This window comes from Choloepus didactylus, chromosome X (genome assembly GCF_015220235.1).
Source record: "Choloepus didactylus isolate mChoDid1 chromosome X, mChoDid1.pri, whole genome shotgun sequence".
Taxonomy (NCBI): Eukaryota; Metazoa; Chordata; class Mammalia; order Pilosa; family Megalonychidae; genus Choloepus; species Choloepus didactylus.
This window is the reverse complement of record NC_051334.1, coordinates 160,642,517-160,657,339: the sequence shown is the minus strand read 5'-3', so window position 1 is coordinate 160,657,339 and position 14,823 is coordinate 160,642,517. Positions and strand designations below refer to the sequence as shown.

General features: G+C 36.4%; 1 protein-coding gene across 4 annotated transcripts in view; it reads left to right on the top strand.

Moving 5' to 3' along the window:
- Nucleotides 1-14,823, top strand: part of ENOX2 (ecto-NOX disulfide-thiol exchanger 2) — a 393,140-nt gene that overhangs the window by 136,067 nt on the left and 242,250 nt on the right. Inside the window, exon 1 of one of the 4 annotated variants that reach the window (XM_037821177.1) lies at nucleotides 1,674-1,860. The exons of the other annotated variants lie outside the window; for them this stretch is intronic. The gene's annotated coding sequence lies outside the window, so the exon portion shown is untranslated. Of the gene's footprint in view, nucleotides 1-1,673; nucleotides 1,861-14,823 lie in introns of those variants that run through there. 4 annotated transcript variants of the gene reach the window in all.

Here is a 14,823-nt window from a genome sequence, read left to right as displayed (position 1 = left end):
TTTGTATCATACTGTATGTATCATTAAGCAACTTGCTTTTTTTCACTCAGTATTGTATTTTTGAGATTTATCTATATTGATCTATACCTATTTATTTTAACAACTGTAGAGTATTTCACTTTATGTATGACTATTTCTCAATGCATTTATCCCTTTCCTTGTTGATAGACTTTTTTGGTTGTTTCTCATTTTTCACTATTACAAAAAAGTGCTCCAACACACATCGTTGTGCGTGTCTCCAATGTGTGAGATATTTTTCACCTCAGTGGAGTTGCTAGGTTGTAGAGTGTTTGCTTCTTCAGCTTTACTAAACATTACCAAATTGCTCTCCAGAATTGTTGTACCACTTTATACTCACACAAGTAGTGTATGTGGGTTCCTGATTCTTCACATCCTCTGGCACTTTGTGTCATCAGACTTAAACATTTTACTAACTTTGTGGGTATGAAATGATTCTCACTGTGTTTTAATGTGTATTTTCCCATTTACTAGTGAGCATTAATATCTTTCTATGTGTTTATTGGCCGTTCTTCTATGAATTGCCTATTCATATCTTTTTCCCTTTTTCTATTTGGTTGTTAGTCTTTTTCTTACTGATTTGAAGGAGATTATCTATTCTGGATACTAATCTCTCGTAGGGATTTATAAATAGTTTCATAAATGGAGTCTCCCAGTCTGTGACTTGTCTTTTAATTTTGCTCATGCTGCCTTTGTTGAACAAAAGTTTTAAATTTTAATTGAATAAAATTCATCAAGACCTCTATTCTTTAAATATACAACTATGTGGAAGAGAGTATCATTGCATACAACCTGGAATCCTTCTCATTAAATTAAAATGAAGCAACTTGAATTAAGACACCAGATTATATTATGACTTCATGTAATGTAAGCTTGGGAGGTTGAAGTTACCTACAAATGCACAGGAATTGCCACATCACCAAAATGTAAACCCAGTAGACTGTTAAAGAAACTAGGTAAATAATTCAGTACATGTGCTTTCAGCCTAAAAAAGTAGTTTAGTAGGAAATCTAAACATTAGTCTCATTATTTATCAATAACTGTATGCTTTGGACAAATCATTTCACTTCTCATTTTTTTTTCATATACAGAGTGTGGTAATTGTGTTAGATGGTCTCTAAGGCCCATTCCAGCTCTAAAAGTTCTATGTTATGGGGAAATTAAGAATGGTTTGGATGAATTCTACTGATTTCAAATGTTCATTAAGAATTTTCCTAACTTCAGATCATGGAGAGTTTCTCAAGAATTCCACTGGTATTTCTTGGAGTCCTTCTAGTACACTTTGCAATATGTTTAGATCATTGAGGGCCATTAGTAGTGCTGAATAATTCCCATAGATACTCTTGGAAGAACTAAGCTAAGAGAAAGGAAAATAATAAAGAAAAAAGGCAAGTTGTAGAACATCAGAAAGGGAGGAGGGAGTGACAATTGTGAGGTGTGTTTGGAGGAAAAGCTTCGGGACCATTCAGTGACATCAAAGCCATAGGTTATTGACTGTGTTCTGAAAGGACAGAAAAATTGCCTTTATTCCCATATAGAACATAAGGTCTAATATGGGGGTATGGACTGTGGATCTTTGTCACATGCATCCATCAGCAGTATCTGGCTTACATGTCACTGCCCTTTGCACAGCCATTGATCTCTGTTGGGAAATGACCATCTCTTGCATGCTGCTTCCATATGAAAACTACCCCCTGATTTGTGGTCACAGCCACTACTAGACAATTTCCTTCTCTGTGTGACTGCCTCTGACACTCTGGGCCCAAAATCCTTGCTCAAAGACAATCATCCTATCTCTGAGGTCTGCTGCCACTCCCCAACAGTATCTCAGGTATCTCTGAGGTAAGCATCCTTAAATCAGTTCTCTATTTTCCATTGTCTGATTTCTTTTTCATGGCTATCTTTCACTTTGCAGTTTTTCTGCACACGCCCTGCCCCCATCTGTCAGTAGCCTCGTTTCATTAGAGGATCTTAGTGTGGGTAGTATTCTTGTAAGACTTCCAGGTAATGCTGATGAAAGTATGCAAGAAGTCAAATAGTTTCCAAGTCTCATGGAAAAAGAAAATGATAGCCATGGTTGCTCCAACCCTTGCACCCTTTTACATTAAATCAATATCCACAGGAACACTAGCCTTTTACTGAATTCAGTTTGTACTCTTCCCACTCTGTGTCTTTGCTCCGGCAATTCCTTTTGCCTGAAATGCTCTTGTCTCTTTTTCTTTCTCCCCATTTGCCCAACTTATTCTTTAAGACCCAGCTCAAAGATGACTTACCAAAGAGATCATCCCTTTCCCTAGAATAATTAGTTACTCAATTTTTTAGTGCTTTTTTTATACTTATCACATTGTATCACAACAATTTGTTTACATCTGTTCTGCAGGTCCTCCAATACACACACACTACAGGTATTTTGGAACGTTCTTGGGGCTGGAGGCTTTACTTTTAATACAAATATACCATTTTCCTAACTGTAACCATGATCTTCCTTGTAAATTGTTCTCCTCACAATTTTAATACATAAAGAATGAGAAGAGAGGGACTGAATCTAAGGAGTGACTTAATTCTGGAATAAAAAGAAAAAGCAACTTTGTGCTATCCCAGGCCACGTGGCATAAAGCTTGGTTTGGGGAGAATAAAAAACAGCAGTCTTGGACATAAGCCTTTGCTTTGTTTAAAGGACCATGAGTGAGTGATTTTTCATTGCCACTTGGTAGAACTAACATCATTACTTTAGGTAGTGTACTGCACATGTGGAACTAGCATCATTACTTTAGGTAATATACTGTAAACCTTCTTCCTGACAGTGTTATAGATGCTATCTGAAGTGGGTATGCCAGCATCAACACTTGTTAAAATTGTGGTGACTGGTTCATTGTGTTTTCAGCAGCTGCACATAAATCAGCTCCTCCCCTGTAATGGAATAGCTAGTGCAACTATCACAAAAATGAAATGAATTGTGATTTTCTGATATTTTCAGGTTACTAAAACAGTAATTCTGTTAATAAACTTAATAAAACTCTCATGAGAATTGTCACTAGCTCCTCTTGTCATCTTTATCTCCATTTCTTGTTGGTCAATAGGAGCAAAATAGCCCAGAACATTTTGAAGAAAATATTGACTAGCCTTAAAAACAACTAAAAACCTACTGATCTTTGTATCACACACCAGGACACTTAAGGGCCTACCATTAATGTATACTCTATGGTGTGCTAAGAGGGATATAAAGTTAGTAGTTTAGTCTCTAGTTCCAAAAAATGGGAGACAATATACAAAATAAAGGTCTATCCATTCCACAATAAGGTAACAGAGACAGCAAGTGCTTGGAGAATACAAATTAAGGAGAAGTCATTATGATATAGTGTCATTCCCAGAAGGCTTTTTTAGTCTTGCTGGTATATTTACTATCCCACCCAAATCACATTTGCCAGAGTTTGGGGCCTACTCTTCCTGCTATATTGAGTAGGAGATCTCTGAGAGTTTTGTGAACTTTGAAATTTCTTTCCAAAGTTGTATATGCTGTTCTTTATACCTAATTGGTTGTGCTTTTTAAATTCCAGATTTATGGCTAAATATTAGAACCTGTTCTCCAATTAATTTAATAGACCAGGAACATTTTCTAACTCATTCACATATTGAACTCACCTACCCATATTCTATCCCATTCACCTTCTCATACCAGGATTAGGAGGGGCTATGTAAAGAATTTTAGCTTTTTGTTCTCCTAGCCCTTAAATAAAAAGCAAGTGGGGAAAGACAAGAGGACACTGACTGCTTCCTGGAAAATGAGTAGGACAAAGCTTTTGCTGAGGGATCTAATCTAATATTTTTCTTGTATTTGGACAAAGCACTTTATCACTATCTGGCATAGTATATATTTTACTTATTTATTTTATTGTCTGTAGCTGATACTAGAATGCAAGTTTCAGGAGGGCAGGGATTTTTGTCTGTTTTGTTTACTCTTGTATTTCCAGTCTGTCATGTAGTAATTGCCCAATAAATGTCTGTTGATTGGAATAAAAAGAGAGTTGACCAAGGCTCATGACAATTAAGAGGCATTGTTTGCTTTCATATCGAGAAACTCAGATGTCTTTCCAAATTTTACTTTTCCCATTCAGCTTTGTTGAAAGATCCTTTCCCCACACGCACAAAAAAATAAATGATAATCAGTGCAACATTTTTTAACCACCCTACAAAATTTTCACCAACTCTTTTCCAAACTTCGCCTAGTCTGGGCACTGAATGTCTTATTCTTTCAGCTCACAAGCCTTGTGCTGCCAAAATACATGGCTGCATTAATCTTTACAATGGCCTTTTGCTTTACAATAGCTTATCAACTACTCTGGAATTTAGGACTGGAATTATAGGACTGTTTGCAAATGAGTATAATAAGGTCAAATGTAGTTAGGACGGGTAGGGTGATATATTCATTCATTCATTCAACAAATATTAATTGAGTGTCCATTATATGTCAGGCATTGTACTAGGTGCTAAACACTAAATTTAGAGTCTGGAGACCAGTTAATTAATTATGAGCTATATTAGACGATTAGCCTCTTTACCTGCCTTCTCATTTTTTTTGAAGAAAATAATAACTGGTCTACCTACTCCAAATTCCAGAGTTATAAAATTCAAATATGAAATACCTTTGTAAATATGAAATGATATAAAATATTATAAACTATATGATGTTATATATATAATACTTTATATAGAAACTATAAACTATAAAGCTCGAATTTTTTTAGTACTTTTTATCTTGGACTCTGTTCTAGTTTGCTAATGCTGCTGGGATGCAAAACACCAGAAATGGATTGGCTTTTATAAAAGGGGGTTTATTTGATTACACAGTTACAGTCTTAAGGCCATAAAGTGTCCAAGGTAACACATCAGCAATCGGGTACCTTCACTGGAGGATGGCCAGTGGTGTTTGGAAAACTTGTTAGCTGGGACGGCACATGGCTGGCGTCTGCTCCAAAGTTCTGGTTTCAAAATGGCTTTCTCCCAGGACGTTCCTCTCTAGGCTGCAGTTCCTTAAAAATGTCACTCTTAGTTGCATTTGGGGTATTCGCTGTCTCTCAGCTTCTCTGGAGCAAGAGTCTGCTTTCAATGGCTGTCTTCAAACTGTCTCTCATCTGCAGCTCCTGTGCTTTCTTCAAAGTGTCCCTCTTGGCTGTAGCTCCTCTTCAAAATATCACTCACAGCTGCATTGAGTTCCCTCTGCCCATCAGCTCATTTATATGGCTCCACTGATCAAGGACCACCCTGAATGGGTGGGGCCACGCCTCCATGGAAATTATCTCATCAGAGTTATCACCTACAGTTGGGTGGGGCGCATTTCCATGCAAACACTCAAAGAATTCCAATCTAATCAGCACTGATAACATCTGCCCACACAAGATTACATCAAAGATAATGGCCTTTGGGGGACATAATACATTCAAACTGGCACAGACTCCATCTGAAGGAATTTCATTAATGAGGTCCTTTTGGTCCTTTGGTATAAGGTAGGGTGGTCACCTTGGACCCCACTGGGAAATTTCAGAATAAAAATCATGAATGAACATGAAATATAGTGGAATGATTTGTCTAAAGTCTTTAGTGGGTCAGTGGTAATTCTAGAGGCAGAATTCAAGCTCTACTAATGACCAGAGTTACATATAAGTACCTATTGATGATTTGGAAAGAGCTCTTAAAATCTTTGTGATGCATTGCTTTTTTATTAATATTTCTTTTTTATTAGAGAAGTTGTAGTTTTACAGAAAAATCATGCAAAAAATTACAGAGTTCCCCTATAACCACCTCACATACATAGTTTTCCTTTTTAGTAACACTTTGAATTTAGTGTGGTATCTTTGTTACAATTGATGAAACAACATTATTATAATTATGCTATTAACTGTAGTCCATAGTTTACAGTGTTGTACAATCCTATGGTTTTAAAAAAAATTTATTCTGGTCACATATATGCAACCTAAAATATCCCCTTTTAACCACACTCAAATATATAATTCAATGATGTTAATTACATTCACAATTTTATGCTACCATCACTACCATCCATCATGAAAACTTTTCCACCTCTCCAAACAGAAACTCTGTACCAATTAAGCATTAGCTCCCCGTTCCCTACCTCCATCCTGGCCCCTGGTAACTCGTATTCTATTTTCTGGCTCTAACAGTTTGCTTATTCTAATTGTTTCCAAACAGTGACATCATACAATATATGTCCTTTTGTGCCTGGCTTATTTCACTCAACAGTATGTCTTCAGTGTTCATCCATGTTGTTGCATGTATCAGAACTTTATTCCTTTTTATGGCTAAATAATATTCCATTATATGTATATGCCACATTTTGCTTATCCATTCATCTGTTGATGGCCACTTGGGTTGCTTCCACTTTTGATGCATTGCCAATGCTTTAGCATTCTATAGCCATTCATTGCTCTTCTGTTTCACAGGAATTTATGGAAATATTTTTGCAATTATGCATTCCTTACTTATTTGTTTTCAATTACTTTAGTTTATATATGGTGTTAAATTTATTTGAATCTGTTAAGTGGAAGATGCTTTTACAGTAAGTCAGAGGTGACAAATTCCTTCTCTGTCACACAATGACAGTATTAACAGTGGTGATGTTCTGTTAAATTGTAAAGGTAAGAGAGTGTGCTACATGTTGCTGGTGTAGGTTGCAAATTTTTCCTTTTCACCTAGTAAAGGTTAAATATCAGCCAAATTTCGTAGACTAGTATAAGAGCTTTGCTGGTTGTACCAGTTGTGATCCAGAGTATCCTTTATTTAAATGACAGTGCCACTCTTAAAACCACACCCTACCCAGTCTGGTAGAAGGAATCACCTACAAACAACTGCCAGAAGGTTTCTGTGAACTCTACCAGTTGAGTATACCACTGCAAATTATGGATCACTTGTTTCTCATAACATTGCTTCTTTATTTTTAGTAAACCCTTATGGATGAACGTTTCCAATTTGATTTTTCTCTGTTCCCCTTTAACTGCAAGAAGAGAAAATCATTGACATTGTAGAGTAGAATTCTGCTTTGGGTTTTGACATTGATATTGCTCCCTAAGTGAAGAAGACAATAACTCCGCTATGACTACCTCAGTTCCATATCCTGAAGGAAGTGAGGATTAGGAGTAGTAGAAAGAGAGTGAGGTGTTACTAGGGAGAGGTGGCCAAAGGACCATTATAAAATATGCCACGAGGCATGTATTGAGTATCTGCAGAATGCAGTGTGGTAGGATGTACTGCAAAACATGTGCATTTGTACAGCTGCACATCCACTCTTGGGGTGGGAGGCAGACAAGAGGCCATCTGCTTGGGAGAAAGAAACTTTACTTACACAACTTGACTTGGAAACAATTACAAAATAAATAAGTAGAGCATGAAATGGGCAACCAGTGTGAGATAATAGAGTTGGCATGGTCTCAAGGAATACTTAGTTACTGAGACCATCTCAGAAATCTTCCTTTGGAAGTTACCTTTATATAAGTTAAGGAATCCTGTAGCTCATTTCCTGCCCTTCCACTGCATTCAACTTAAATGTTCTTCCAGAAGTGGATAATATTTTCCCTTTATTCGTGACATTATTTGTAGAAACATCATCATTTTTTATTCTGGAAGATTCCAGGTTTGAGAATGTGGAGTTGAGAAATGAATCTAGATCTGGATAGAATAGCTATAATAGAAAACCAGTGATAGATTGACATGAATTCTAAAGATGAGATCAACTAATTAGTGATGGGGGATAAATAGTATTTTTGTGAGGAAGCTCCACTACTTTAGGGAATGAGAAGAGAAGCAAGAAGGCTTTAAGGCAAAAATCAAAAAGAAGCATTTTAAGTGAATGCAGTGGAACATACATCCTACAGCTGAAGTGTGGTATATATATACTGAGAGGGAAAGCTGAGTCTCAATTCCTAAGAGGCAATTAGTCAATATCAGTATACTGATGTCCCTAGAATGTTGGCTCCTAAAGAATCCACTCATCCTTTCTTGAGGGAACAAGAGGTACTAGTCCAATTTTCAACCACCTGCTATAGTGTATAGGGCTCCTACATGGGTTAGCCACACCTTTGGAGCCTGAGACAAGGGAAATAATATAGAGTGTCACTACTAAAGTTTGGCCATCTCTCCCCATCCACATTCCTCCAAACAAGGACTTAAAGACAAAAACTACAATTCTATGTTTAAATCTAAAGAAAAACATAAAATGATGGGTCTAAGCAAGAAATAATTGAGATATAAGTCAGACCTTGATTCTTTAGGAGCTCATTATCTGGTTTTCGGTTTATCCATACCCATGATATTCTTTAGTCTCCGTTCTGCTGCCTGCCTTTTGGCATTTTTACTGCTCATTAGTTCTTTTACCAGAGGGTGGGCAGGGAAGGAATGGGAGAATGATGCTTTTGTCAGTCAATTTTGCTACCTATTAGTGCTCTGGTGAAGATTCTGATGGGGAAGGAGGCAGAAACCATGGGCCAAAATTAGAGGTTTGAGGTCTATGTGAATTTCATTTTTCTTTACAGTCTGTATCCCCTGTGAAAAGGTGAACTAATTGTATAGCTTTTGGAAAAACTTCCTGATAAAGGAGGAAAATCAGCCCCTTAAAAAAACTGCTGAAAGTTCTGATTTTCAGACCCTTTTATCACTATATTAGGCCACAAATTTTACTATATCAAGCAGACTTCCATTGGTCCTTAGAGAGGGGTAGGCTGAACAGTCTGATGTGGCATTTCCAATAATTTGTTGTGGATTTTTTTTTGAGTGGTGGTCAGCATTTTTCATTTTTTGAATTGCCTCTAACAAGTTCATTATTCATTAATACCATTGTATATATTTGACCTCTCCCACACTTATCCCAGTTCCTGTCAGTAATCCCTTTTGCTAAAATGACTGGACTGTGTTCCATTTAATTCATTTCCTTAACTCTCAAACTAATTATTTGGGTTGGTAATTAAACCACATATGTCATTTTCTGGCTTATTTATGAAGTACAGATCTAATCATGTTATAGTACATGTTTTTTGAAAGGTAAAGGGTTTTAAGCATGGTTAAATGAACTTGAAACCCAAATGGCTACCTTTTGCTGAGGTCCAGGAAATAATAAAAGTGACGTTTATTTTAATAAAATGTGAGTGTGTAATATAGCTTGTGGTTTACTTACGGTGAGGGAAAAAGAAATCAGAGGTTTAGAAAAATCAATTAGTTAATAAAATCCCATGTAATCTTCTAGAACAAAAGGATTAGAAAACTGAAGAAATGTAATTATGTTTTAATAAAACAATGTATTGGGCAAATCTATTTTGTAGAATTAAACAATAAGCAATAATAAAAGTCAGAAGGCCCTGTAATTTTTTATATAAATTCTTGACTTTTCTAATATTATATATGATCCAACGAATCAACTCCTCTTTGTTTGAGGGAGCAAGAGGTACTAGTCCAATTTTCAACCACCTGCTAAAGTGTACAGGGTTCCTACATGGGTTAGCCACACCTTTGGGAGCCTGAGACAAGGGAAATAATACAGGGAGTCAATATTCTGGTATATTTACAGGGAGTCTAGAAACCACAGATATACCCCATAAGTGAGGTCAACGCCGACTTCATTATTTGTGAATAAAAGTCATATCTTGACATAACTGGCTCCATCCTTGCAGAACTAAAAAGAGTTATAATACAGAGAAAGTATTTGTACTATTTTTTTTAAACTTAAATCCTACCTTTTTGGTCTTAATTAATGTTCAGTTTGGAAGGATTGCAATTAAGGTTCAGTCTGCTTGGAAAAAGTTTGTTGTTGTGAACTGCCTGAGTACCGTGTTGTTTCCTCACTTCTTGCTTCTAGGAATTCATTTCTAAATAATTAACTAGGCAATGGCACAAACTGAGACAACTGAATGGTTCTTCATGACTCTCAGTAATTGTTAAAATGCAGTTCTTCTGTTAACTAAGAGCCCTAATAAGTGGTAGTTGGGAGACCCAACTCTACCAATGGCTTGCTGTGGAATGTTAAACAAGACTCGTACCTTCTTTGAGCTTTAGATAAAGTTCTGTATGGTAAGTGTATAGTCATGTCTTGTCTCTTTACCTCACAAGGTAGCTGTGAGATGGATATGAAGGATATTTGAAAAGGTAATAGCACCCTTTGAATATGTTATTGTTAAAATAAGAAAATTAAGCATCTATTTAGTGAAAGCAGTCAATGACTGCTCCTGCTTTTGCAGCTTTTTCAAATTTATCTGCATCATGTCTGTAAGTCCCACCAACTCACTGAATCAGAAAGGACAGTACATTTGGCGATACAGTTCGCCTCTATGCTGAAGGGCAGGAACAACTATTTTTTTTTTTAAATGTAGCTTGCTAGAGGATATCTGGGTAACAGCAACAGATATTATTGCCATTTTGCACTAAATCATTTTGTTGACCATAAGGCAGAACGGCAGCCAGCTCGGATGGGAGAACTGTAGTCATTATCCAAAGGTCAGACTCAATAAGCAGACTCTCAGCTATTTCTTCCCCTAACTCCCATATGTCTGGAGGGGCATGTGAATAGCAGGGAAAGCGAGAAATCTCAGTGCCAAAAAATATTAAGTGATTTTATGCAAATGGAACTGACTGTATTCTTGGGCAGGATGACAGGATCCCTGTCTTCAAGGCAATTTTAGTCTAAGAAAGTAAGGCAGCAGCAGGAACTTCAGGCAGAGTCCATATCTGTCTTTTTGTTTGACTCAAAGTAGGCATTCCATGGATATCATCTGGATGATTGAATGAATGAATGGGTGGACAGACGAATAATGAAAGAATAATGAACTTTGAAGGTAATTCCTTGGAGTTACTATTTGGAAAAGCAGAGGTGACAAATTGAAAATTTTTAGCAGTGTAACTTAGAGTCAAGCATCTACTTCCAACAGAAATCTAAATATCTGAATTTCAGACCGTGGATGGGGAATACATTTATTATTTTTATCCATTTTATGGAAAATTAAAACAAAACTTAAAATTAATGATTTCATCTCTTTTGTAGGAAGTTATGCTCCAATGAATTAAGATATTATGAAGATATGTTATCTTTAATAATTTATCATAAACTTTATAATATTTTTAAACCAATTTGATTTATTTCCTTCCAAAATATCTTAGAGGTAACATTTATACTTTTTTTCATTGATGATAAGCCATGTATCAAGAAAAAATTTATTCCAACACCAAACCCCACAGGTGAAGTAACATGGTATGGGGTAAAGGCTTCCAGCTCCTCCACACATTCATGTAATGACCTTGAGCAAATCTCAGAATTCGCCTGAGCTTCAGTTTCCTCATCTTCAAACCAATGACATTCATTTCTTCCAATATCTCCAAATCTCCAATCTTCCGAAATCTCTTCTTAATATCATAGGGATATTGTGGAAATACTTGGTTAGCTATAAGGCTCTGTAATGATTTCAGTTATTGTTAGGGTGGTTTCTGGCTTTCTGGTGTGGAGGGTAAAGTGCAGTCCCCTAAATGTTGGCCAGTAGTCTAAGAACATTCAATTTCAAGTTATGTGAAAGATTCCTCATAGTTGCCATTAAATAAAATATTTAACATAACAGTTGAATAGATTGTAAGGGGCAATTTTAGATTCCATTTAGATCATACTACTCTTTTGAAGACTTTGCTTCTATTTGCTAATCTACATGGCACATACCATGCATTGCTTTGGTTTGCAATGACCAGAATAGAGTTGTTTCTTTGTAGACTCTCATAGCATTTGACAAGCACCCAAGTTGTTATAGGCTTTGCTTTAATATAATTGTCTCTCCCACTAAACTGTAAAATGACTGTTTCAATTTGGAGGATTATTATACTACTAAACACAAATCAATTCACCATCCTGTAGAATGTAACTATGTTTAAGAGCAATTGGCAAGCCACATCCATTCTCTGAATGCTGGGTGAGGTTGTAAATGTGCCACCAAATGCTCAAATCAGGTTGTCACTGAAGCATAATCCTAACTCCAAGAGGGAAGACAACTATTAAGAACAGGTTTAAAAAGACATTTTGTAGACATATTAAAATAGAAAACACAAGCTGATTAGGCAAAGTTCCAAAGATTCATTAGTTTATTAAAGTAGATTGAAATGAATGTTTGAGTGATTTAAATAAATTAACCTTTAATGAGTACCCAGGGGCCAAGGAAAAAGAATGACGGAGGATTAGGGGTATTTTGTCTGATTGTTGCACAATACACACTGATTAGGTTTATTCTGAATGCTCATTGCTGTATAACAATACTAATAAATAAAAAAGATTAAACTTAAAATATGTCTAGATTGTAATTGTTGCCTGATCTTATGTATACACAAATACCATGCTTGGATTTAATAGCAATCCCTGTAACTTTGGCAGAGAGAAATAGGAATTTTAGTCATTACATTTTGAAACATCTCATATGTGAGCAAAGCCTTGTTCAATGCCAATAATTTATTCCTAACATGCTGGACATGCTTTTATCATTTCAGCATTAGATTCTTATTCTGAGTTTCACAACACTTGTACTCTAAATATTATTAATTAATGGCAAGTTACTTTGATGATATATCGGGAAAAAAAACCTTTTTGTACTTCCTTGCACGTTCTGGTTTATAATCCGCAAAATTCTTAAGAAGGCATTTTTTTGGAGCAGTATTGGAAATGCTTTCTCAGGGTGCCTTAACTCTACTACTATTAAACCATTTATTTACTGCTCAATAAGTTACATAAAGTGGTACTAGGAAGACATTCTTCCAGGGCTCCTTCCTCTCCATTTCTACCCCTATTCCTGAATTTTATTTTGGGTTTCTATTGGTGTCTTACATCTAGACTTTTAAAAAATTTATCTTAAACTCAGAGCTTGGAGATCACATTTCAACTCCTCATTTATCAGATGAGGAAACTGAGACCAAGAGTGACATATTCAAGGTTACCCAATGAATAGATAAATGAGCAGAGACCAGAGTCTGTGTCTTTGTGACTGTTTTTATATGATTCTCAATTGTCTCCTTTGCATTCTTTTATATTTTACTAGATCCTTCCTAAAGTTCAGTGGACTCAGTGAGGACAGGTGATATAGGCAAACCACATTGCAGCCTGATTTTATTAAATGTAGTCATAGTTTAGACACTGTGTGCTTCCCAACATTGTATACCTGTATACCTAGTGGAGTAAATGAACAATCTGCTTGAGGCCAGGGGTGACTGGCTTGGAGTCTGACAGTTGTGAGACTGGCCAATTCTCAAAGGCAGTTTTGGAATCTTTCTCTGGAGATGAATAAGAGAACAAACAATATTTCTGAAGTATTTTAGCTGTTATCTCCTGGAAGCAAGGAAAGGAACTTAATTATATAATGATATTTTGCCTAGAATTTTCCCAGGACTTCAGTTCTTCTTGTTTTTGTCAGCAATCCCTTCTAATTTTTCTTTCCAAAAGGGAAACCCATCTTTCCCCTAAAAGCATCATAAACTGGGCAAATTTAGCTCTAACATATTTATACCACAAAACCAAAACAGCTTCCTGCATATTGTAGGTGATGAATAAATGAGCTTACCTCTAAGTATTATCTATTTTTAACTTAAAAAAAATCACCTGAGGAAGTAAAGACATATTTTCTGGCCTGAAATTACAAACCATTTAGAGCAGTAGTTCTGAACACTGGCAGCGCGTTAGAATCACTTGATGGCTATTTAAAAAAAGAAAGATGCCTAGGCCATACCTTGACCAAGTAAATCAGAATTTCTGGGGGTGGAGCCCAAGCATGGGTATGTTTTGTTTGTTTGTTTTGTTTTGTTTTTTGTTTTTTACAGTTCCTCAGGTGACTTTAATATGTAGTCAGGGATGAGAAGCATTGCCTTTAGTCTCAGTTTCCTCTGGGGAAACTCCTACCAAATCTAGGTGGTAGGGGGAGACTGAGTTGAGGCAGGCAAGTAGCTGGTGAAAAACAAAACATGGGAGCTACTTTGGCACGGTTTGCTCTTTAGAAAACCAGATTTGGGACTCATGTACCAAAGAAATTAGGAACCTCAGAATTGCTTTACTGCACTGCTACCATATGGTCATGTTTGGCATCTGCTCAAGAGGCCAGGTTGCTTATCAGAGACTCAAGACTTTAGATCATTGCTATTTCTTTTCCTCTTTCCCCCATCATCCCAGTCAAGTGCCCAATTTCCAGTAAATTCTGGGCCTGTAAATGTACCAAACATTTGGCTCACAATCCATATCTGAACCAAATCTGTCTCCAAAGGATGATTTTCCCAAGCCTAACTGGATTCCCTCTAAAAATATAGCAACAGAACAGCCAAAATAAAAGATGGAGATGGGTTTAATTGGAAGGAAGTGAAAGTGGAAGTGATCTTTCAAATTAGAGTAACTTGGCTTTTAAGACCCATTCCAAGATCCTGGTGATATCCATTGAACTGAGATGATGTTTAAGTCTTTTCCAGTCTTGGTTTCTTCTTAAAGCCAGTTTTGGAAACTTGCTACACTTCCACACTAATGTTGCCTGGTATAATAGCTTCTTACATTGTTTAATAAGAGTAAATGGGTTGCACACAGCCTGTGGGATTCCTAGATCTCCTAGGTGTTAAGCACCAGTGCAATTTTTAAGGCCTATCTCCCATGATATAACATGACTCTAACTCCCAAACAGTGCTATTTTGTTGCAGAGACACCTTTAAGTTGAAAATATTCATGGAATTGAATTCAGTGATGGTGTTCTCAACGCAATTCATCACATCTCAGTCTCCTAGGAGCCCTGATTTGCTGTCAATTGTTTG